The 26,556-nt window shown below is 38.9% G+C and overlaps 1 long non-coding RNA gene across 1 annotated transcript in view; it reads left to right on the plus strand.

The window, feature by feature from the left end:
- LOC128280386 (uncharacterized) overlaps nt 1–25,533 on the plus strand; it is a 32,289-nt gene extending 6,756 nt beyond the window's left edge. Inside the window, exons 2-3 of the long non-coding RNA XR_008270557.1 lie at nt 24,359–24,400; nt 25,289–25,533. This is a non-coding gene — a long non-coding RNA (uncharacterized LOC128280386). The remainder of the gene's footprint in view (nt 1–24,358; nt 24,401–25,288) is intronic.
- The last annotated feature ends 1,023 nt before the right edge of the window (nt 25,534–26,556 follow it).

The raw sequence follows: 26,556 nt of genomic DNA on the forward strand, positions 1-26,556 counted from the left end.
GTGGGAGGTAATTAAAAGTTATTTCTTGAATTCTTTAATCAACTCGCCACTAGATCTCTCAGATTTAACCGGTTTGAGTCTCTCACTTCCCAATCTCCACGGTTTGGTAAATCACCAAAGGTGAGTCTCCGTATACCTCTAAAGCTTCGATGTTTCGTTCAATAGTCGCACGGAGTCCCATGATACATGCCTCATATTTCGCTATGTTCTTGATACGAAGAAATTCAGCCTGGTAGTGAGTGGGTAATGATTCCCTTCTGGCGATATTAAGACTGCTCCAATCCCCTACCCCAATGTGTTCGATGCACCATCAAAGCTCATCTTCCATGACTTCTCTTTTGGTGACTCGCATTCTTTTTCCGTAATGCACATCAAGTCTTCATCTGGGAACTCAAATCTCAATGGCTCATATTCATCCATTGTTCGGGTCGCCAAAAAGTCAGCTATTGCGCTTCCTTTTATTGACTTTTGACTCACATAGACGATGTCGTACTCTGATAGTAAGATCTGCCACCGTGCCATTCTTCCTGAGAGTGCAGGTGATTCCATCATGTACTTTATTGGATCTAGCTTTGAAATTAACCATGTCGTATGATACAACATGTATTGGCTGAGTCTCCGAGCTACCCAAACCAGAGCGCAACAATATTTTTCAATGGATGAATACTTTGCCTCATATTCAGTGAACTTTTTACTGAGGTAGTAGATCGCCTTTTCTTTCTTTCCTGACTCGTCATGTTGCCCCAGTACACAACCCATTAAATTTTCGAACACTGTCAGATACAAAATTAATGGTCTTCCCGGAGTTGGCGATACTAGTACTGGAGGACTAGACAAATACTATTTTATCTTGTTAAAAGCCACTTGGCACTCCTCGTTCCATTCTCCAGGATTATGTTTTCGAAGGAGTCGAAAGATTGGGTCGCATTGGTCGGTAAGTTGAGCGATAAATCGGGCGATGTAGTTTAATCTCCCTAAAAATCCTCTGACTTCCTTTTGCGTGTGCGGAGGTGGTAACTCTTGAATGGATTTTATTTTATCTGGATCAACTTCAATACCTCTCTCGCTGACAATGAAACCAAGCAATTTTCCTGAGGTAGCTCCAAACGTACATTTGGCCGGATTGAGCTTTAGCTGGAACTTTCTCAGTCTGTTGAACAACTTCTTCAGGTTCACTACATGCTCTTCTTCCCCTCGGAATTTAGCAATCATATCGTCAATATAGACCTCTTCAAGTATTTTTCTTTATGCATCATGTCATGGAATAATGTCACCATAGCCCTCTGATATGTTGCCCCAGCATTCTTTAATCCGAATGGCATCACCTTGTAGCAGAACGTTCCCCACATTGTTATGAAGGTAGTTTTCTCCATCTTGATCTGATTATACCCCGAGAATCCATCCATGAAAGAAAACAATGAATGTTTTGCTGTGTTGTCCACCAACGTATCAATATATGGCAAGGGCAAATTATATTTTGGGCTTGCTCGGTTCAGGTCACGGTAATCCACGCACATTCGTACTTTGCCATCTTTCTTTGGTACTGGGACTATGTTAGCCACCCATTCTGGATATTTGGAGGCTTGTAGGAAGCCAGCATCAAATTGCTTCTTGACTTCCTCTTTTATTTTCAACAGTATTTCGGGTCTCATCCGTCTTAATTTTTGCTGGATGGGCTTGCATTCTGGCTTTAATGGGAGCTTATGGACCACTAAATCTTCATCTAGCCTTGGCATGTCCTGGTAAGACCATGCGAAAATATCTTTGTATTCGTGGAGTAAAGTGATCAAATTATGCCTGGTACTATCTGAAATAGAATTCCCAATCTTCACTTCTTGTTACCTCTCTTCAGTGCCCAAATTTATTGTTTCCACAGATTCTTCGTGAGGCAAAATCTGTTTATCCTTTTGTTCCACCATTCTTAACAATTCAGGAGACGAGACTTAATCTTCAGCATTTTCTTTGGCTTCAAATTCTCCTAAGCAAATAGCCTTCTCAAAATCAATTTCAAGATTCGTGACGGGCTTATTCATGTCGTCAATATCTGAGCACCTGAAAGTTGAATGGAAAAGGAAGCTATAGAGGGCCATCCAAGTATTGGAAACAACAAACAAAATGTTATGTCATGGCAATGAGGCAAATGTAAGGATAGGCTATGAAATGAGAAAATGATTATGAAATTAATGATAATGCGAAAAATCGTGACAAAATGCATCTTCATTGATATTCATTTAAATGATAAAGAGCAAATGCAAGCTCTTACAAAAGAATTCTATTATATCTAAGGACATAATAGAAGGTTAATGTTTAGAATTACTCTGAAGACTTATAAACTACAAGAAGCTCCTCGGCAGTCCAATTGTTCATCATGAAACCAGGAGGGCAAGGGCGTATCCTCGAGACATCTTTACTTGCACCAGCCCCTTTGTCAATGACATTTATACTGACATTCTGAAAACCCCTTTCAATTAACCCCAGCATGTTTTGTGGATCATCTTGTCCAGGGCATATCATTCCCACAGATGTAAATGTTTTTGACAAAGGAGGGTATTCTATGGGCTCCCATTTTGGTTCTCGGCCCAAAGTTCTTGCGGTCCTTCTTTCCTGATCTTTCTTCCACTGTCTTCTTCTTTGACGCATGTCTAGCTGGAACCCCAAACCGTATCGGGCTTTGTGGTGCACTAGCTTTAAAGCCTTGACTATTCATTGCGGATATCTCCCTAAACCTCTTCTCGCTCGAGCTCCCTTTCTTACGGTCAATTTGACACCCATTCTAGTATTTCTCGACAATTTTGGCACCGAAATTCTGTTTCCCTCAACAACAAAAGTGGCATTGATGAATTCAAGGGATCGGAAGAAACATTCCAATGTGTCTTTGTTCACTTCCAAGTACGATGCATCGGCAGAGACAGATGCGACAATGTCTTCTTCTCCCTCGACAGTGACCAAACAACCGTCCATGATAAATTTCACCTTTTGATGGAGGGATGATGGGACTGCTCCAGCAGAATGGATCCAGGGTCTTCCCAAAAGGCAGTTATAAGATGGTGTAATGTCCATGACTTGGAACTCGACATCATAAATGTAAGGGCCCACCTCCAGAGGGATCTCAATCTTTCCCATAACTTCTCGCATTGTCCCTCAAATGCCCTTACCGTGGAATGACAAGGTCTTAAGTAGGATAAATCCATCGGTATTCTAGAAAGTGTGGCCAATGGCATAACATTTAACGCTGACCCATTATCGATGAGCACGTTTGGTATTATGTAGCCCTTGCAGCGAGTCATGATATGCAGCGCTTTCACCGAGCCTCTATCATTTGGCGGTATCTCATCATCACTAAAAAAGATGAAATTGTCCGCATTCAGATTGTTAACCCACCTATCAAGCTTCTCAACGGATATGTTGTTAGCTACATAAGCTTGATTTAACACCTTCAGCAAAACGTTCCGGTGTGGCTCTGAATTTAAGAGTAGAGATAAAACTGAGATTCGTGCTGGCTGCTTGCTTAATTGTTCCACCACACTATACTCACTGTGCTTGATAAATTTCAAGAATTCTTGAGCTTCTTCCTCGTTCACAGGCTTTTTAGTTTCTTGCACGGGTGGAATTTCTTGCTCGACTTCGACTTCGTGCATCACTGCTTTCCCTTTTTACTTCGAGTCACTACTTTTCTTTACCGGTTCAATTTCTTTAGAATAGCACCATCCACTTCGGGTAAAATGACCTACCTCTCCCACATCTTCAGTTATGACTTTGGAATTTCCAACTTCCGGTGTGACAATATTAACATCGTATCTCCACGGTATTGCTTTATTGTTCTTATAAGGGAAATGAGATGGTACTTCGATTATCATTTTTGGCTTCACTGGCTCTTTCTTCGCGTCATAATAAATTATTAACGGTCGGTCGGCGCTATACGGACAACCTGACGATTGATTGTTGGAGGTACATACTTCTTTCTCATTGGCCTCTTCGCCTTTATAAAAAATCCCAATCTCCTTATTGTCCATCATATTTTGCAGTAATCTCCTGAACTCTTTGCAGGATTGAATATCGTGCCCCTCAATACTATGGAATTCGCAAAAACTTGGATCTTTTGTATTCCTTCCCTCGAATACTCTGTTAAGATGACAAAGCGAACCTTTTTCAACTAGCACCTCCCAGATTTTCTGCAGAGGTGTTCTTATTTCAGAAACCCGTTTTCTACTTTGTCGTTTGTCCTCCTCTCCTACTGCGCTCACATTCCTTTCGGCGTGGTTTGGGAATAGGTTCCCGGATGTACCGCCAGTGCCATCAAATCGCAGAATACCCGTATTGATAAGTCCTTGAACTCTCCTTTTGAAGGCCAGGCAGTTTTCCGTAGAGTGCCCCTGGTTTCTGGCATGGTATGCACAACTAGTATTTGGATCATACCATTTCGGGTATGGAGGTTTAAGGGGTGCCATGTAATAGGGAGATATTAATTGCTTCTCTAGAAGTTTTGGGTACAGTTCCCCGTACGACACAGGAATAGGGGTGAATTGCTGTCTCTCGGGATTGGGCCTTGCTGGTCTTGGTTCATTTCTGGGTTGGCTTTGAGCGGGTATAGTGTTTTGTGGGAATGAAGTGATGGGTCTTTGGTTGTTCGTGGCGTAAACGGGATAGGAAGGAGGTGGTGCTTGGTAGTAAGGGTTTTGAGGGGGATAATAGAAATTTGAAGGTGGATAATTTCGAGGTCGGGGTTGGTTCGAATATGGATTAGAGGCAGCTTTCCATTCCCACCATGTGGGCTTCTGGTTCTTTCTTCTTTATAGGTGCTGCCCTTTTTGAACCTTCTGAGCCTTTCATTCTACCGCTCTTGACGGCATTCTCTATGAGCTCACCAGATATTACAATATCCGCAAACTCTTTTGTGGCACTTCCCACTAATTTGTCATAAAATGGCGCCTTTAAGGTGTTGATAAAGAGAACGGTTATCTCTGTTTTTGTTAGTGGGGGCTCCACTTGGGCCGAGACGTCTCTCCATCTCTGCGCATACTGTCTGAAGGTTTCTGATGGCTTTTTCTTCATCATTTGTAAGGTCATCCGGTCGGCACCATATCAGACACATGCTTGTCGCTGCGCAAAATCTCGACGCCAAGTCCTTCCAGATCGAATCTTTTCTCTCTTGAGTTGGTTGTACCATCAAGAGTCGACCTTGTTAGACTATCTTGAAAGCAATGTATAAGTAGCTTATCCTCGTTCACATAGCCGGTCATTTTTCGACAGAACATGATGAGATGTGCTTTTGGGCACCTTGTCCCATCATACTTTTCAAAATCAGGCGCCTTGAATTTGGAGGCAAGATTAGATCGGTACCAAATCGAGTTCTTTGGCACCTAGTGCGGAGAAGACTTCAATGCCTTCTATTGCTTTGAGTCTTTCCTTTAGACTTCTATATTTTGCATCATGATTATCCAATTTCAACTTGGCTACCTCTTTGGGTCGCCCAGATCTGGAACTAGTGGATCGCCAGGGCTTGCCCCAGGTTCGACACTAATATTCCTTGCCCCAGATTAGTGGGTGGAGCGGTGGCATAGGTCGTTGTTCCAAGACTATGGGTTCCCCTTGAGTATACCCTCTTTGTGTTGTATATGCGGGTGGTGGAGTGAATCCCGGGGGATAGAGTGGATCCTGATCGTGGTGAATTCTTGACTGAGGTTCCATAACATCGGGGTTCTGACGGTCCTTTTCCTTTGGCCAAAGTTGTCATCATCTCCATCATTTTGGCCATCTGATCTCTTTGCTCGAGTGATTCCTCTCGAGATCTCACCATTAGGTCTCTCGTTTCTTGTTGCGATTTGGCCAGTTGCTCTTGTAATTCCTTTTAAGCCCTTTCCATCCTTTCAATTCTCTCATTGAATTCACCTCCATTACTCTAGCTTGTCGGTAGCGTTTTATACGGATGACGTGGTTCCAGTCTTGTGGTATTACAACTGCGAATTATATATTTTATCTTCAGCGACCGAGTATGGGATATGCAATGTATGAATGAATGCATGAATAAATGCATGAATGTCAAATGAATGTCAGTCATGAATGAATATGCAAAAATTTGGTGTTAATTTCAAGATAGCCCCTATTTAGGCATTTCCTTAATCAAAGGAGTATTACACAACGTTTCGGTCACTCGTATAATTGACTCCTCCATTAGAAACCCGTTTTTGGCAACCGATCTCTGATCAACACCTTCCTAACAAGATGCCTTCGATGCATGATGAAAAATAAAAATACAGACAAACGACCTTGGTTAGTGCAACACATATAAACAGAGAAAAACTGTGGAAAATCTAACAAATTAAGCTACTTGGTCCAGTGGACTCGATTCCCTTGCTTAGAAAGCACAAATGTAAAAGAAATAGAAGGTAAGATGTGCTTTTCCCGTGTACTTATTTCGGTGACTACTAAACGAGCGGAGGTTCGGCATGGCTCTAGTTGGGTGGCTCGTATGGTTCATTATATGCGGTTTTGGTTCTAGACAGGTACTCGAATTGCTCGTACTATCATCTGCTAAGATTAGCACGAAGCCTCGGTCATAACCCATCACAGGCTCACGAGTTCAATTCGAGGGATTACATTTACTTATGCCTATGCGGAGGGACAAGTTAACTCATGAAAGCATAAGTCATATGTAACCCGAAAGTATTCACTAGCCTATGCGGAGGGACGAGTTAACTCACGAAGGCATAGCGTTTACTTTCACTTAAACGGACAGAGCCCGGGTAGAGAGCTTATGTTATGCAAAATGCAAGTGCACGGTGTGTGGGAGAAACTTGCAATCCTTCCATTTATTTTAAAACTACAAAACTAAAACAAAATATAAAACAAATTAGGAGATACGTATGTATGATTTTTTCGAAAACAAAACTTAAGGATCATGATTAAATATTAATTTGAACACGGAAATTTGAAAATTTTGACAACACACGTTTAATTCAACTCGACTCTCAAAAATAGAGGTCCCCAGTGGAGTCGCCAGCTGTAGCGACGTAAAAAAAATTTAGTTTCGCTTGGTCACTAATTGTGGCGATTTATTAAACATTTGAAAACCAACTTTTGATTTTATTAGCAAAGGGAGTCGCCACCGATCCTTTTTTATAGGTGTGATCAAACACCTAATAAAATTATTTTAAAACAAAAAGAAGGTCAAATTTAGGTCTACGTGAAAGTTCAGAGCAAAATTGGGGTTCGAGTCGATTCTGTGAGGAAGGTATTAGCACCCTCGCGACGCCCAAAATTGGTATCTCATAAACATTTGTTGACTTGATTTTCAAAAATACGAGTTCAATATAATATTTCATCATGATCCGATTGAAAAATGAGAATTTTTAGTTTTCGATTTTTTTTTTTAGAAAGGGTGTCCCGTTTTTTAACACAAGCCGACGAATTTCACCCAACATAGCGATGAAATCGATGGCTTAATATTAAATCGGTACATTGCCTTATTTTTGAAATTAATTAAAACATGAGAAAAATATTCCTAAAGTAAGAAATTAAAAATAGATAAAGGACGCAAAAAAAATGATATCATTAATGAAAAATATTAACATGGAATACTAGAATATTAGAATAACAATAATAATGATATTTACAAAATAAAAACAAATCATGTACTAATAATAAAATAGGAAAAATGATATATTTGGTAATAATAATATAAAATAATAATATGTACATAAAAATACATATATATATATGCATATAATAAAAGTATGTAATAATAATAATAATAATAATATCTACAATAAAAGAAAATATTAGGAAAGCGTACATAAAAATATATACATAAAAATTTACAACAATAATATAAAATAATGATATGTGCAAAAAAAAATATATATATATATATACATATGTACATAAAATATACACTAATATAATAATAGTTATAATAATACTAGCAATAGTAATAATTTGTAATAATAATATATACACAATATGGTATTTAAAATATATATATATGTATATAATAGTATTTAAGAATATATACATAAGAAATATATAACTAATGGCATTAAAAATATATACATAATATATATAAAATACCTAAAAAAAGAAGGGGAAAGAAGAGAAGGAGGGGAAAGGAATCCGGCCAGGGGGGGTCCACGGTCGATCGTCGGTCATTGCCCATCGTCGACCACATGCCAATGCCACCACATACAGTGGTAGGAAAAGGTAAAATTTTTAACAATATATGTATATATAAAGAAGAAAAAAACAACACAAAAAAGAAAAAAAGATTCGAAAGAAGAGGAAAAAGAAAAGATGCAACCTTTTATTGATGTTTCTTTTGTGTTCAAAACTTGAAGGGATTTTTGTGTTTTTTTTTTTCAATCCTTCTAAAATCCCCCCTTACATGATTTTGAATGGCTTTTTATAGCCATCTTTTACATGAATTTCTATTATTTCTTTTTCTATTTTGTAGGTGGTGGTGGTAGACAATGGATATCAAAAATGAGAGGAAAAATGGGGCAAGTGGGAAAGTGGCTAGGTGGCTAGGGTTTCTTGGTTTTTTTTTGGGGGGGTTAGGTTTTTTCTTCTTTTTTTTGGGGGGTTAGTTTTTTTAGGGGGAGGCTTAATGGGCTTTTGAATTGGGTTTAATATTTGGGTTTTGTAATGGGTTTGGGTAGATGTAAATGGGTCATGGGTTAAGGGTTTTAGTGGGTTTAGAGGTTTGGTTGGGTTTTGATATAATCGGGCCCGGGCAATTTGGGCTTCTACACCCGGGCTCCGTCCGTTTAAGTGAAAGTAAACACTACGCCTTCGTGAGTTAACTCGTCCCTCCGTACAGGCTAGTGAATACTTTCGGGTTACATATGACTTTTGCTTTCGTGAGCTAACTTGTCCCTCTGCATAGGCATAAGTAAATGTAATCCCTCGAATTGAACTCGTGAGCCTGTGATGGGCTACGACCGAGGCTTCGTACTAATCTTAGTAGATGACAGTACGGACAATTCGAGTACCTATCTAGAACCGAAACCGCATATAGTGAACCGTACGAGCCAGCTAACTAGAGCCATGCCGAACCTCCGTCCGTTAATGGTCACCAAAATAAGTACGCGGGAGAAACGCCTCTTGTCTCTCATTTTCTTTACATTTACACTGTTTATGCAAAAGAACTGAATCGGGTAACTTAATTTGTTTCTCAATTTATAATTGTTGTGGTTACTAACCAAGTTTGTTTATTTTCATTCTTATTTTACATCATGCATAATAGGCATCATATTAGAAAGGTGTTGACTAGAGATTTGGTTGCCAAAAAACGAGTTTCTAATGGAAGAGTTAATTATACAAACAACCGAGAAGAATGCCGTGGTTCGGGACTAGTCTCTAAAAACTCAGAAAGGAAAAGGGGATAGTCTAGTGGAGGGATGTATTGCTAATCTGCCCGAGCACGTAACTGTGAATGTTCGCCAGAATAACCTTGAAGATTTGGTTCGGGTTTGGAATCAGTGGGACTCAGACACTAGGGGTATCTTCACCGAGAGATATGGAGACATAGCCAATTTGATTCTTTGTCAACGTGAGCGAACGATTGATCCAAGCCATGGTCGATTTTGGGATCCAAACACCAATGTTTTACCTTCAATCAAGAAGATATGACTCTGACTATAGAGGAGTACGTTGCTTTTCTTTGTGTTGAAAATGCACAATTCTATAAAGTATATGTGAAGGAGCCTAAGCCGCTGACCTTCAAGAAAAAGTTAGTGAGATTGAAAGACATGACTGACGCATGGGCAAAAAAAAACAGATAAAGAAAAAGAATGAAACCATTTGCATTCCATGGTCTTTCCTACGAGAATTGGTTCTGAACCATCCCGACATGTTGAAAAGAGTGAATCTATTTACTTTGGCCATTTACGGTTTGATCATCTTCCCTAAAGTCCTTGGACACATAGAATTTATGGTGGTGGATTTCTTCGAAAGATTAAAGCAAGGAATCAACCCTGTCCCGACTATCTTAGCCGAGACTTTTAGATCCTTAAACAATTGTAGGAAGGTAGGGAAGGGACGTTTTATCGGATGCGCGCAGTTACTCAATGTCTGGATTTTGAGCCATTTTTGGAAAGTAGAGCGCACACTATACCACATGTTTTCAAAAACTTTCGCCCCATTGGAAGCCTATCTTGAGAGAGAATGGCCAAAGGATGTCACCGAAGAGCATTGGGTTTCAGTTTTTCAGAACCTTCGAGCTGAAGTTGTAACCTGGAGAGCACCATGGATCCACCCTTCAGTTCTGTTATACAAGGTTGGAAATCAAGATTAAGTACCATTACTCGGGTTATGGGGAGGAGTTGGATATGCTCCGCTATTAGTCCAAAGGCAATTTTCTTCGCGACGATTCATACCCGCAACTGGAGGATTAGCATAGTCCGAGATCGCTTTCGCGGGTGAAGGGTATATGAAGAGGATCCGAGACACTACAAAGTCTTGAAAGAAAATTCATCTCATTTAATTAGCCTTATTTACTGATACCCTTACCCAAGATTACGACATATGGAGAAAGCAACGGGTGAACAGTCAGCAAATCTCATCAATGAACTACACTGTCTAGAATCCTTTCTCGGAGGAAATGCCGTCTGAGCTAGAAATGGCAAGACAAGAATTTGAACGAGAAAAGGCCAAGATGCCTCGGGACCTTAGTGCTCTTCAAGAGAAAAACTACCAATTGAAGATCGACGTTCAGATTGAAAGATCTAGAACCGAGAAAGTGCAAAAAGAAGTTGAAGTCATGAGAAATGACTTAAGGGAACTCCATCTGGAAAATAAAAAGTTAAGAGGCACAATAAAAAATAGTGGGCTGGGCAAGTCGTCGGCAGAATGGAAAGAAGAAATAAGCAACATTACATGCGGGATGGAATTTTGGAAAGGAAAAGCGAAGAAAGAGGAGGAAAAGGCTGCGCGGGCTATGATGGAGCTAAGGAAGAAGAACACCGAATATGAAGCTATGTCTAACGAGGTAATGACTAATCGATCTAAACTTCAAGAACTAAAAAAGAGGATACGAGAGTTAGAAGATATGCTGCAAGATCATCAACAACAGCTAGATACTCTCTTGAAGGCTTTGGAAGAAAAAGATAGTCAATATGATAGAGACGTTCGTGCTTACAAAGTGGGCCTCCAAGAAAAAGAAATGCAACTTAGCTATTTGATCAATGAAGTTCGTGGGGTAGCCATGCACGTGGTACAATTATCGGAAGAAGCTGAAATTCTCATTTTCCAACTCCCTCCAAGTCGAAGATCAAACATATCAGAGTTCTTAGCACGGGTAAAGAAATACGGCGATATAGCTAGGAAGTTTGTGTAATGGTTGAATCGAAAATGGAAAAATGTTTTGTAATGAACTCTTTTGATGAATGAAATGCCTAAATAGGGGCTATCTTGAAATCAATACCAATTTCTTGCATTTCCTTCATGATTAGCATTCATTTATGCATTCATTCATTCATTCATTGCATATCCCATAATCATTCGCTAAGGTTAAAATATACAATTCGCAGTTGTAATACCATAAGCCTGGAACCACATCATTCGTATAGAACGTGTCGACAAGCTAGGGCAATGGAGGCTGAATTCAATGAAAGAATCGAAAGAATGGAAAGAGTCCAAAGGGAATTACAAGAGCAGTTGGCCAAGTCACAACAAGAGACAAGAGATTTAATGGTGAGATCTCGAGAAGAATCACTCGAACAGAAGGATCAAATGGCCAATATGATGGAAATAATGTCAGCTTTAGTTAAAGGAAAGGGACCCATGCAGAGCCCTGACGTCTAGGAACCTCGGTCAAGAGTTAATCACAGTCAAGATCTGCTCTATCCCCCAGGATTCACTCCGCCGCATGCCCACGCAACACAAAGAGGGTACACCCAAGGGGAACCCACAGACCTAGAGCAACGGGCGGTGCCACCTGCTCACATATGGCAAGGAATGTTTGTATTAAACCCGGGAGCTAGTCCTACTGATCCACTCGTTCCAGATTTGGACGATTCAGTAGAATTAGCCAAGTTGAAAACCGGTGATCACGAGGTTCAAAAGAAGTACATAAGCTTAGAGGAAAAACTTAAAGCAATAGAGGGTACTGAAGCCTTCTCTGCACTGAGTGCTAAAGAGCTCAGTTTGGTGCCCGATCTGGTTCTGCCTCCGAAATTTAAAGTACCAGATTTCAAAAAATACGATGGCACGATATGTCCAAAGGCGCATCTTGTTATGTTTTACCGGAAAATGACTAGTTACGTGAATGAAGACAAGCTACTCATACATTGTTTTCAGAATAGTCTAGTAGGATCGGCTCTTCGGTGGTACAACCAGCTTAGTAGGGAAAAGATCTGATCTTGGAAGGACTTGGAGTCAGCCTTTTGTGAGCAGTGCAATCATGTATCGGATATGGTACCTGATCGAATGACCCTACAAATGATGGAAAAGAAACCAGCAAAAACTTTTAGATAGTATGCACAAAAGTGGAGAGATACCTCAGCCCAAGTAGAGCCTTCACTGACTAAGACTGAGATAACTGTCCTTTTCATCAATACTCTGAGAGCACCATTCTATGACAAGCTGGTGGGAAGTGCTACGAAGGATTTTTCAGATATCGTAATATCCGGAAAACTTATTGAGAATGCCATCAAAAGCGGTAGAATGAAAGGTCAAGAAAGTTTAAGAAGGGTAGCGCCCATGAAGAAAAAAGAATCAGAAGCCCATATGGTGGGAATGGGAAGCCGTTATACCCTTAATCAACATCGACCTCGAATTTATCCTCCTCCGAATTTCTATTATCCTCCTCAGACCCCTTACTACCAAGCATCACCTCCTTCCTACCCTGTATACGCCATGAACAACCAAAGGCCCGTCACTACATTCCCACAAAACACTCTACCCGCTCAAAGCCAACCCAGAAATGAACCAAGACCAACAAGGCCCAATCCCGAGAGACCGCAATTCACCCCTATTCCAGTGTCGTATGGGGAACTGTACCCAAAACTTCTAGAGAAGCAATTAATATCTCCCCATTACATGGCACCCCTAAAACCTCCATACCCGAAATGGTACGATCCAAATGCTAGTTGTGCATACTATGCCAGGAACCAGGGGCACTCTACGAAAAACTGCCTGGCTTTCAAAAGGAGAGTTCAAGGACTCATCAACGCGGGTATTCTATAATTTGATAGTACTGGCGATACGTTCGGGAACCAATTCCCAAACCACGCCGAAGGGAATGTGAGCGCAGTGGGAGAGGAGGACAAACGACAAAGTAAAAGATGTGTTTCTGAAATAAGAACACCTCTACAGAAAATCTGGGAAGTGCTAGTTGAAAAGGGGTTGTTTTGTCATCTTAACAGAGTATTCGAGGGAAGAAATACAAAAGGTCAAAGTTTTTGCGAATTTTATGGTATTGAGGGGCACGACATTCAATCCTACGAAGAGTTCAGGAGATTACTGCAAAATATGATGGATAATAAGGAGATTGGGATTTTTTATAAAGGCAAAGAGGCCGATAGAGGAGAAATATGCGCCTCTGACCATCAATCATCAGGTTTCCCGTATAGCGCCGATCGACCGTTAATAATTTATTATGACGCGAAGAAGGAGCCGGTGAAACCAAAAGTGATAATCGAGGTACCATCTCCTTTCTCCTACAAGGACAATAAAGCAGTACCATGGAAATACGACATCAATATCGTCACACCTGTAGATGAAAAACCCAAAGCCATGACTGGAAGCGTTGGGGAAGTAGGTCATTTCACTCGTAGTGGAAGATGTTATTCGAGAGAGGTCGAACCAGTAAAGAAGAACAGTGACTTGAAACAAAAAGGAAAAACACCGATGCACGTGACCAAAGATGAGCATGAAACTGTGCCTAAACAAGAAGCTAAAAAGCCTGTGGACAAGGAGGAAGCACAGGAATTCTTAAAATTTATCAAGCACAGTGAGTACAACTTGGTAGAACAATTGAGTAAGCAGCCAGCACGAATCTCGGTATTATCTCTGCTGATAAATTCAGAACCACACCGGAACGCCTTATTAAAGGTGTTGAATCAAGCTTATGTGGCAAACAATATATCTGTTGAAAAGCTGGACAGGTGAGTGAAAAACTTGAACGCGGATAATTTCATTTCTTTTAGTGATGATGAAATACCACCCAATGGTAGAAGCTCCGTGAAAGCATTGCATATCACAACCCGCTGTAAGGGCTATATAATACCGAACGTACTCATCGACAATGGATCGACACTCAACATCATGCTTTTAGCCACACTTTCCAAGATTGCGATGGATTTGTCCTATCTAAGGCCTTGCCATTCTACAGTAAGGGCATTCGATGGAACAAGATGAGAAGTCATGGGAAAAATCGAGATCCCTCTAGAAGTGGGTCCCTACATATACGATGTTGAATTTCAAGTCATGGACATTACACCATCATACAATTGTCTCTTGAGAAGACCTTGGATCTATTCTGCTGGAGCAGTCCCATCATCCCTCCATCAAAAGGTGAAATTTATCATGGATGGCTATTTGGTCACTGTCGAGGGAGAAGAAGACATTGTAGCATCTATTTCTGCCGATGCACCATACATTGAAGTGAGTAAAGATGCTATGAAATGTTCCTTCCGATCTCTTGAATTTGTCAATGCCACATTCGTCGCTGAGGGAAACAGAATTCCCGAGCCAAAACTGTCGAGAAATACCAGGATGGGTGTCAAGTTGACTGTAGGAAAGGGAGCCCGAGCAAGGAAAGGTTTGGAAGGTACCTGCAAGGTATAGTCAGGGCTCTAAAGCTAGTGCACCACAGGGCCCGATACGGTTTAGGGTTCCAGCCGGACATGCGTCAAAGAAGAAAACAATGAAAGAAAGATTAAGAAAGAAGGATCGCAAGAACCTTAGGCCGAGAATTAGAATGGGAGCCAATAACGTACCCTCCTTTGTCAAAAACATTTACATCTGCAGAGATGATTTACCCCGGACAGGATAATACATAAAGCACGCTGTTATTAATTGAAAGGGGGCTTCAGAATGTCAGTATAAATGTCATTGACAAAGGAAATGAGGCAAGTAAAGATGTTTCAACGATACGCCCTTGTCCTCCTGGTTTCATGTTGAACAATTAGACTGCCGAGGACCTTCTTGTAGTTTACAAGTCTTCAGAGTAATGCTTAAACATTAACCCTCTATTGTGTCCTTAGATATAATAGAATTCTTTTGTAAGAGCTTACATTCGCTCTTTATCATTTAAATGAATATCAATGAAGATGCATTTTGTCACGACCTTTCGTGTTATCACTAATTTCATAATCATTTTCTCATTTCATAGCCTATCTGTACATTTGCCTTATGCCATGCCATAGCATTTCGTTTGTTGGTTCCAATACTTGGATACCCCTCTATAGTTTCCTATTCCATTCAACTTTCAGGTGCTTAAATATCAATGGCATGAACAAACCCGTTACGAGTCCTAAAATCAATTTTGAGAAGGTTATTTGTTTAGGAGAATTCGAAGCTGAAGAAAATGCTGAAGACTATGTCTCATTTCCTGACTTGCTAAGAATGGTGGAACAAGAGGATAAACAGATTTTGCCTCATCAAGAATCTGTTGAAACAATAAATTTGGAAACTGAAGAAAGGAAGCAAGATGTGAAGATTGGGACCTTCATTTCAGGGGGTACCAGGCAAAATTTGATTGCTTTGCTCCTCGAGTACAAAGATGTATTCGCATGGTCATATCAAGACATGCCAGGATTGGATAAAGATGTAGTGGTTCATAAGCTCCCATTAAAGCCAGAATGCAAACTCATTCAACAAAAGCTAAGGCGAATGAGACCTAAGATATTGTTGAAAATAAAAGAGGAAGTCAAGAAGCAATTTGATGATGGCTTCCTACAAGCTTCCAAATATCCAGAGTGGATGGCCAACGTAGTCCCGGTACCAAAGAAAGACGACAAAGTACGAATGTGCATGGATTATCGTGACCTGAATCGAGTAAGTCCTAAAGATAATTTTCCCTTGCCACACATTGATACGTTGGTGGATAACACAACAAAGCATTCATTGTTTTCTTTCATAGATAGATTATCGGGGTATCATCAGATCAAGATGGCCTCCGAGGATATGAAGAAAACTACTTTCATAACAATGTGGGGAACATTCTGCTACAAGGTAATGCCGTTCGGATTAAAGAATGCTGGGGCAACATATCAGAGGGCTATGGTGACATTATTCCATGACATGATGCATAAAGAAATAGAGGTCTATGTCGACGATATGATTGCTAAATCCCGAGGGGAAGAAGAGCATGTAGTGAACCTGAAGAAGTTGTTCGACAGATTGAGAAAGTTCCAGCTAAAGCTCAATCCGGCCAAATGTATGTTTGGGGCTACCTCAAGAAAATTGCTTGGCTTCATTGTCAGTGAAAGAGGCATTGAAGTTGATCCAGATAAAATAAAAGCCATTCAAGAGTTACCACCTCCGCGCACTTAAAAAGAGGTCAGAGAATTTTTAGGGAGGTTGAACTACATCGCTCGGTTCATTGCTCAACTGACCAACCAGTGCGACCCAATTTTTTGACTCCTCCGAAAACATAATCCCGGAGAATGGAACGGGGAATGCCAAGAGGCTTTTGACAAGATAAAGCAGTATTTGTCTAATCCCCCGGTACTAGTACCGCCAATTCCAGGCAGACCATTAATTTTGTATCTGACAGTGTTCGAAAATTCAATGGGTTTCATACTGGGGCAACATGACGAGTCAGGAAAGAAAGAAAGGGCGATCTACTACCTCAGCAAAAAGTTCACTGAATATAAGGCAAAGTATTCGTCCATAGAAAAATACTGTTGCGCTCTGGTTTGGGTAGTTCGGAGACTCAGGCAATATATGTTGTATCATACGACATGGTTAATTTCAAAGCTAAATCCAATAAAGTACATGATGGAATCACCTGCACTCTTAGGAAGAATGGCACGATGGCAGATCTTACTGTCAGAATATGACATCGTCTATGTGAGCCAAAAGTTGATAAAAGGAAGTGCAATAGCTGACTTCTTGGCAACTCGAACAATGGAGGATTACGAGCCATTGAGATTTGATTTCCCAGATGAAGACTTGATGTGCATCATGAAAAAAGAATGCGAGTCACCAAAAGAGAAGTCATGGAAGATAAGCTTTAATGGTGCATCGAATGTATTGGGGCACGGGATTGGAGCAATCTTAGTATCACCAGAAGGGAACCATTATCCGTTCACTGCTAGGCTAAATTTCTTCTGTACCAATAACATAACGGAATATGAGGCCTGTATCATGGGACTTCGTGCAGCAATTGAACGAAACATCCAAACTTTAGAGGTATACGGAGACTCAGCATTGGTGATTTATCAGATTCGTGGAGATTGGGAATTGAGGGATTCAAAATTAGTCAAATACAGTGATCTCGTGGCAGGGTTGATTAAAGAATTTAAAGAAATAACTTTTAATTACTTCCTACGAGAAGAAAACCAGTTAGCTGATGCCCTGGCCACTTTGGCTTCAATGTTTAAAGTAAACAGAGAAACAGAAATAATGCCTCTTCAAATGAACATATATGAAGTCCCTGCACATTGTTTCAGCATTGAAAAAGAGCCAGATGGACGGTCATGGTTTCATGATATCTTAGAATACATCAAGAATCAAAGGTATCCCGAGCAAGCAAATGAGAACGACAAAAGAACAATCAGAAGAATGGCAACGAAATTTGTTCTTGATGGGGATATCCTGTATAAAAGAGGAAAAGATCAAGTGCTCTTGAGATGTGTGGATACTGTTGAAGCTAGGAAAATACTTGAAGATGTCCATGAAGGAATTTGTGGGACACATGCCAATGGTTTCACTATGGCCAGAAAGATTATGAGACTCGGTTATTACTGGCTGACGATAGAAAGCGACTGCATTAGTTTTGTAAGAAAATTCCACAAATGCCAAATTTACGGCGATAAAATCCATGTAGCCCCTTCGCCCCTTCATGTTATGACTTCTCCATGTCCTTTTTCTATGTGGGGCATGGATGTTATAGGGCCAATTTCCCCAAAAGCTTCTAATGGACACCGGTTTATCTTTGTGGTTATTGATTACTTCACAAAATGGATAGAAGCCGCTTCGTTTGCCAATGTGACAAAGACTGCAGTTTGTAGGTTTTTGAAAAAAGAAATCATTTGTCGATATGGTTTGCTTGAAAGAATCATTTCAGATAACGCCATGAATCTGAACAACAAGATGATGAAGGAAGTGTGTGAACAGTTTCAAATAAAGCATCATAACTTATCACCCTATCGCCCGAAAATGAACGGAGCTGTTGAAGCGGCCAACAAGAATATTAAAAGGATTATTAGGAAAATGACCGAGACATATAAAGATTGGCACGAGAAGCTACCATTTGCTTTGTACGCACATCGCACATCTGTGCGGACATCTACGGGAGCAACTCCTTTCTCTCTGGTCTATGGGATGAAAGCTATGCTACCTATCGAGGTTGAGATCCCCTTTCTACGAGTCTTAATGGAATCGAAACTAGAAGAAGTAGAATGGGTTCGAGCTCGATATAATCAGTTAAATCTTATCGAAGAAAAACATTTAAAGGCAATTTGTCACAGACAGATGTACCAGAAGAGAATGATCGCAGCCCATGACAAGAAAGTACGGCCAAGAGAATTCCACAAAGGAGAACTTGTGCTGAGAAAGATTCTCCCAATACAAAAAAGACTTCCGAGGAAAATGGGCACCAAATTGGGAAGGACCATACGTAGTAAAGAAAGCATTCTCGGGTGGAGCTTTGATTCTCACCGAGATGGATGGGAAGGAGTTACCGAATCTAGTGAACTTAGACGCTGTGAAGAAATATTATGCTTGAAAAAAGGAAATCAAGATAAAAACTTTAAAGGGCATCTTAAAAAAAGAAATGATCAAGGTGAAAACCCGAAAAGGGCGTCTTAATTAACACAAAAGATTAGGATGAAAACCCGAAAGGGCATTCTAATGAAGCAAACCCGAGCTTAAAGAATAAGGCGGTCGAATAGTAGGTCAAATAGCAAGACTATAGTGTTTGAAGCATTTTTTGAAAGCTCAAAATTTTCCACGCAAGAAGCCATACTCGAAAAGATTCCTGATTGAGGAACGTGAAAGAGTTCATGCGTTGAATATCTAGAGCATTTGTATTCATTGAATGCGACCCCTCTTCTCTTTATAACACTTGTTACTATTAATTTTCTTTGTTTGCTACATTTGAAATAAATAAATGTGAGGTAGCCTTTTTTCCCCTACCTAACCATTTTCATGCATCTCATTATGTGTTTATTTACATGATAAATAGTGAAATGACATGCTCTAAACAAAAGAAATATTTACATTAATGTTAAGCATTACCCGGATAAGAATTTGATTAGTACAAGAGCCTCAAAGCAAGGACAGAGTTCAACCAGGGACAAAAGGGTGATATTTGAGAAATGTTGATTACTCGTGGAGCTTGGAGTCGGGTACGAGGCTTGAAGAGAAAGTCAGGAGTCAAAGCAATGAACGCAGATCATGAAAACTCGTGGTGAAAAAGGACATACGACAAACATGCCTAAGGCGCATAGCATAATCATGTAGGCATAAAGGCATTTAAGACACATGTGCATATCATGATAACATCATGCATTACATATACAGGTACTTCAGTAGAGCAAAAGGATGTGATGATAGTTGTACTGAATCAAAGGAAAAGACACTTGAGTTCTACCAAATGACAGGTTTTGGTGTTTTGATGTTTTATTTCTGTTCTCAGAAATCAACTCATATTGCGAGAGGTGAGTTGAGCCTCAGGACACGCTGAGGTAATTTCAATTTCTGTCTTTAATTTCTACTTTTCCAAATCAACTCATATTGCGAGAGGTGAATTGAGCCTCGGTTCACACGCTTAGGTAATTTCAATTTCTGTCTTTAATTTCTACTTTTCCAAATAAACTCATATTGCGAGAGATGAGTTGAGCCTCAGTTCACACGCTGAGGTAATTTCAATTTTTGTCTTTAATTTCTAGTTTTCCAAATCAACTCATATTGCAAGAAGTGAGTTGAGCCTTGGGCCACATGCCGAGGTATTTTCAAATTCTGTCCTTCAAATTCTGTTTTTAATTTCTACTTTTCAAAAATCAACTCATATTGCGAGAAGTGAGTTAAGCCTCAGGACGCTGAGGTATTTCCAATTTCTGTTTTTAATTTTTTTTTTCAAAAAACAGCTCATATTGCGAGAGGTGAGTTGAGTCTTTTAATTTCTGTTTTTTCAAAATCTACTTTTCAAATTAAGTTTCAAAAAAGACCAACTCATATTGCGAGAGGTGAGTTGAGCCTTGGCTCACGTGCTGAGCTATTTTCAAGTTCTGTTTTAATAAGAATCAATTCATATTGCGAGAAATGAGTTGAGCTCAAGATCACATGCCGAGTAAAGAATAAAGATTGGAGCTGACGGAAGACACAAGATTTAGCCTCCCTGAAGTGGCAGTAAAGCAGGTCAAAGTTGCAAGTCTTGTCTCCCTGAAGTTGCAGTGGAGCTGATCGAGGATATCAAATGTTGCATTTCTAAAGTTACAGAAGAAAAGACCACAAACCCTATCTCACTGAAACGATAGAAGAGCAGATTGAAGCCGTAGATCTTATCTTTCTAAAATTACAAGTGAAGCAGATCGAAACCACAAATCTCATATCCTTGAAGCTACATTGGAAAAGATCGAAGCTATAAGGCATATATCAGAAGATGCAGTGGATTGAATACAAAGCTACAAGATGCGATGGACTAAAATGAGGTTACCTGGAGAAAAGAAGGGCACCAAAGAAGTCAAGACTCGGCAAAACCAGGCAAAATTGGCTTTTCTCTATGCCTTTGCTCTATTCTCGTTACACGACAATGAGCAAAGAGGTGCAGCTGTTACAAGCCAATTTTTAACCCAAATACCCCTAAACCCATTTACAATTTAAACCAAAAAATTACCAGACCCAATACAACTTAGCCCAACTAAAGCCTAAACCATCTAACTACCCATACAGCCCAATACAAAACAACTCAATTACAATTAAACCCAAACCCATAAAACACTAGCCCAAACCAAAATGGCCCACTAAACCTAACCCTAATCAGCTCCCACTTGTTTCTGCCCCCAACAACCCCTGAGCACCCCAGCGCCGCAATGTCCCATCGCCGCAATGTCCCATCGCCCATGCTTCTGCCACCACCTGCTCCACCTTCGCCAACCACCACCTGCACATCAAACACGCAACAGTAGTAAGACAATGTAACAAAACAGGCTATAAAAGCCGAATAGAAAACTGAAAATAGGGTTCTTTTTCCCTTTCTTTTTTCTTTGTAAACATCAACTAAAAAGAGAGTTTAAGATTTCAATAAACATACATAGGTCGTATTTCAAACAAACAAAAGGGATCCGGGAATCAAATCAGATCAGAGGCAAAATGTGACTCCTTTCTACGAGTATTTTTCATTCAAGCATATATATACGGACCGGTGACCGGCACCCCGCCGGAATCCCTCCCCTCTCCCTCCTCTCTCTTTTTCTCTTTCTTTTTTTTTTCCTTTCCCCTCAAATGATTTTTTTTTTCTGAAATTAGGCTTATTTATAGCCCTCCAAAACGGCGTCGTTTTGGGGGATATACTTAAGCCCCAAAACGACGTCGTTTTGGCCTTACCCGATCCAACTCGACCCGTCCGGCCTAGGTTCCGTGTGTTTTTTAACAGAAGGGCTAATTGCGCATTTAGCCCTTCCGCCTCTTTTAATTTACAATCAAGTTTTAATTTACTTTAACTTAGACCTGAAAGTTGTTGCGTGATTCGATTTAGTCCCTTTACTGTTGTGCGTTTTAAAATAGTTCAAAAAATTGCATTTTTAGGCCCCCTTAGTGTTGCCCGTGTTCAAATAAGTCCCTCTCTTTGTTTTTATTTTTAAAATTACCCCAAAGCTTTGTTTTTATTTTTAAAATTACCCCAAAACTTTGTTTTTGTTTTAAATTTAGTACTTTCTTGATTTGAATTTATTTTCGTATTGTCTTTATTTTCTTTTTATATATTATTATTGTTATTTTTATATTTATTACTAATATATATTTATTATAGTTACTACTATATATATATTACGTATATATTATTTATAATGTATCTATGTAATATAATTACTAAGTTTTTTAAACATTAAAAGTATTTATATTTGTATATTATATAAGTGTTCTAATACTATATCATATATACACATGCATTTTCATATTAATATATATATATGTTTTAATATTATATTATTATGTATATGTTTTAATATTATTAGCTATCTATCTTTCATACTATTTTATGTACATTTCTAATACCATCATATATTATAACATCATTATTATTTATATATATATATATATATACGTATCTATATAGCGTCATTGAATAGTTTTTTTTATTATCATTTCTAATATAAATATATATATATATATCATATAGGTTTATATACATATCATACATGTTTCTTTATTTTTATTTTATTAGTTATATATATATTATTACTATTTTATGTATATATATTTTTTATCTTTATTACTATTGTTGTTAATCTTAGTCTATGTTTTACATATGTATGTATATATCTCTAGTATATATATATAGGTATATATCCATGTAGTATTGCAATAGGTTTTTTATTATTTCCAATATGTATATATTATGTAAATATTTTGATGTTATATTATATATGCATTTTTTATATATTATGTATGTATATATATATTTTTTCAATATTATTAGTTTTTTATATATACTATTCTATGTACATATTTCCATATCACCTTATATATATATATATATATATATAGCATACAAATTTCGGAATTTGTGAATGTTGGCATAGGTTTAATTATGTTAGTGGGCCTCTAGAAGGCCCAAGCCTAAGATAGAACCCGGTAATTTTAGTTAATTTTGTTCCATAAGAAAAGGGAGTGAAATTATGAAATAAGACCTATGTGAAAATGTTTGAAAATGCTATAGGCTAAATTGAAGTGGCCAAATAAATAGGAGTGCAAAATAGGAGGTTTTGCATGACAAACCTCCCATTTTACATGAAGTGGCCAGCCATCATGTTGTTGTAGACAAAATGTGCACTTGATATCCATAATTTATGGTACAAATTGATACAAATTGATAATAGGTTAGGTAAATGTTCCATGATAATGGGTTAGGTAAATGGTTCATGATGATGGGTTAGGTAAATGTTTCATGATAAGAATTTCATGTCTTTTGTATTAAAGAATTAAATGGATGAAATATGAAGTTTTATTAAAAGAAAAAGGGGTGAAAAGAATAAAGTTTTGTCCATCTTTGTTCATCATAGCCTAAAGTTAGAGAAGAGAAAGGAGAGGAGAAAGCTCTTGAATGTTCGGTCACTTGGGGAAGAAAATTGAAGGTAAGTTCATGGTAGTTTGCTTCTATCTTGATGTTCATGAGTTCTTCTTGATTCTATCTTAACTCTTGAAGCATATTTTAGTTTTTGGTTGTGTTGTGAGCATTTGGTCATGAATTAAAATGAAGGAAATGGTTGTTGTTTCATGTTATTTTGATGAAAAATGGAAGATAGGTGAAGTTGAGCCAAACAAATGGACATGCATGTGCCTTAGATGTTAAAGGGAAAAATCAGCTACCATGTTGTGCTTTAAAATGATGAAATGGAGATTATACTTAAGTAAAATCATAGATATGTGATGATTGATTGGTGATATACATGTTTAAATAACAAGCATGCAAGTTGGGTGTGAAAGAGTGATTTGGTAATAAATCTGCTTGGGACAGCAGCAGTAACGTGACTTTGGAAAATCACCATAAATTGTGGGAGATGAGTTAGAAGCTGCATAAATTATGTAATTAAAGCTTAATGAGTCTAGTTTCAAATGGAATAAACTAGAACATATTTTGAATTCTGTAGAATGATAAATTTGATTCGTAATGAAGAGTGGTCAGATTAGTCAAACAGTGAAACATGGGAAACTTTGAGAAAAATCTGGTATTGATTTGCTAAACCAAAAATTCTGAAAATTTTATGGATAGAAGATATATGAGTCTATTTTTAGGGAAAATTAACGGAACTTGATTTGGAGTTTCGTAGCTCCAGTTATAAATAATTTAGTGACTGTTGCTCAGGAAGACAGCTTGCAGTGAAATTATGATTATGTGGTAAACATTGAGTTGCTTATTGATTTCTTATAAGCTTACTATGATCTATAGGTGTGGTTGGCTGAATATTGTAAGGGGTTAATACGTAGTTTGTATTTGAATAGTTAGATTAACGTGTTAGTAATCCAATTGTAGGCGGTTCGTGTGTGGATCTCGTCAGCATATCGTCGCAAACAGGTGTGTAACTAACACCCTCTTTCTTAGTCTAGATCGGCAAAAGTCGAAAAGCCCAAATGCCGAAAACTGGTATTTTGTAGATTTTCGAGTGTGCGAATGCTCGTGAGGTAAATCTATTAATGTTTTTAGTAAGCTGCAATGTTTGGACTACAAATTGCATGATTTCTGTGCCCTCGATATTTTTGGGCTTAATGGGCCAAAATTGGAATGATGGGCCAACGGGCCCAATTCGGTAAGAACCCTCGGTATGTGATTCTGTTAGTACGTGAAAAGTAAGAATATGCATGAAAAACCCTAAAATAGATAAATTACTGAAATACCTTTAAAAGTGAAAAATTTACAGTTTTACCCCTAAGAGATAAATTACCGAAATACCCCTAGGGTTAAATTGACCTAAATGCATGTTTGATTTGTTGTTATTTATTGCATGCCATGTTGTTATTATCGATGCATGGACTGGGATATTGACGGAGGAAATCTGAAAGTGGCTTGTCCACGTCTTGGAGGCTTTGCCTCAATTTCTTTGATAAGCTGAGCGACAAGGTTGCAAGCTGTGGAGTGTTAAATTTGGGTGGGTTGAGCTATTCCCACATGGAGTGTATGGCTGGTACGGGTAGAGTGTAGTGGTTGGTGGGTTGAGTAGTCTCCCAAATGGGCTTGCATATGTTATTGATGTTGCATGTATTTTGAAATGGGCCTATGGTCCATCTTGTTATCTGAATAAGGGTTAAGGCCCAGTTTATTGTAATCTGAAAAGGGCTCTGGCCCAATACCACTGTTACCTGAATGGGCTTAGGCCCAATAGGCTTGAGCTGACTTGGGCTTTGAATGGGTTTTCCTTACACACTGAGTTTCCCCAAACTCACCCTTTTATTTTCATCCACGCAGGAAATCCCCAACCATAGTGGGCTTGGAGCTGTGAGGGAATTCGGAGTGGCCACCCGTTCTGAAAGTTTGATTTTCTTCTGGTGAACTAGACATCTTTTTATTTACGTTTGAATTTTTTGGGCTTTTAAATGTAATAAGGCCGCTTAATTATTTTTGATGGTTTTAATATGTATTACTAAGATAGGTAATACTTATTTTAACTGTTGAAATTGGATAGCTTTAGGGCGCGTTTTCAAAAACAACAATTGATTTCAAAATAACACGACAACAAGCAAAGCTTCCATAATGAAAGTATTTTCCAAAATTAATCACTTTTCCTAAAATGACTTAATCAAATCGGTTTCTAGAAATATCCATGACGTTAAGGTGTGGCAATGGCGGTATGCATGTCTAGGATTGGATCCAAAGGAGCTTGGTACTTAAGCGATCCGATGGACTCACCACCTCTTTTCCGATTTCCTACCGGTGCCTTTGCTTCCATTCACTTTAACCTTTAATGAATTAATCTTTTGAACATCAAGTACGATTTTTGGACTTAGAATGGAAATTTTTTTACGTTTTGATGTGGCATGCGGATCAAGCCATAGCTTCGGCCGGGTTTGGGGTGTTACATTTAGTGGTATCAGAGCCTAGGTTGCAACAACTCGGCTGTGTAATGGGTTTACAAAAACAAAGATTTTCAAAAATGAAAATTTTATAAAGAATACGAAAAACTCAATTTTCAAAATTTAGATCTTTAAAATGTGGCATTCCGAATCTCCGGCTCAAGTCTGTAAGTATTACTCTGAACTTTTCTGAATATTTTCCTGAATTATCTGTCTATACTAAAACCCTATTAGGATACTCTAGATAGGATGATACTGAAACCATAGGAAAATCTAATAAGAGATCAAAGCGTAGCTAGACTTGATTCGCAAAAACAAACTCGAACTCTTTATCGATTCATAAAACATCTGTAATAAATACTGGAATATTAATTGATGCATAAAAATTCGCAATCAAGATAATACGATATGAGTACAAGAGGCCGTGGACGAAGCCGAGGAAGTGCTCGAGCGAGATCTTCATCTTCGAGACATATGCCGGCGGTGGATGCACCGGTACCACCGACAACAGAGGTAGAGTCTCATGATCGCGGTGTCGGGGATGATGCCCTGTCACAGGTAATGCTTCGTGTTCTGGAAAGGGTTGCCGGGACAAGTTCGGGCAACGGAATTCGAGGATCGATTTCTGAACGACTCCGGGCCAACGGAGCGGAGATCTTTAGG

The sequence above is a fragment of the Gossypium arboreum genome, chromosome 9 (assembly GCF_025698485.1).
Source record: "Gossypium arboreum isolate Shixiya-1 chromosome 9, ASM2569848v2, whole genome shotgun sequence".
Lineage (NCBI taxonomy): Eukaryota > Viridiplantae > Streptophyta > Magnoliopsida > Malvales > Malvaceae > Gossypium > Gossypium arboreum.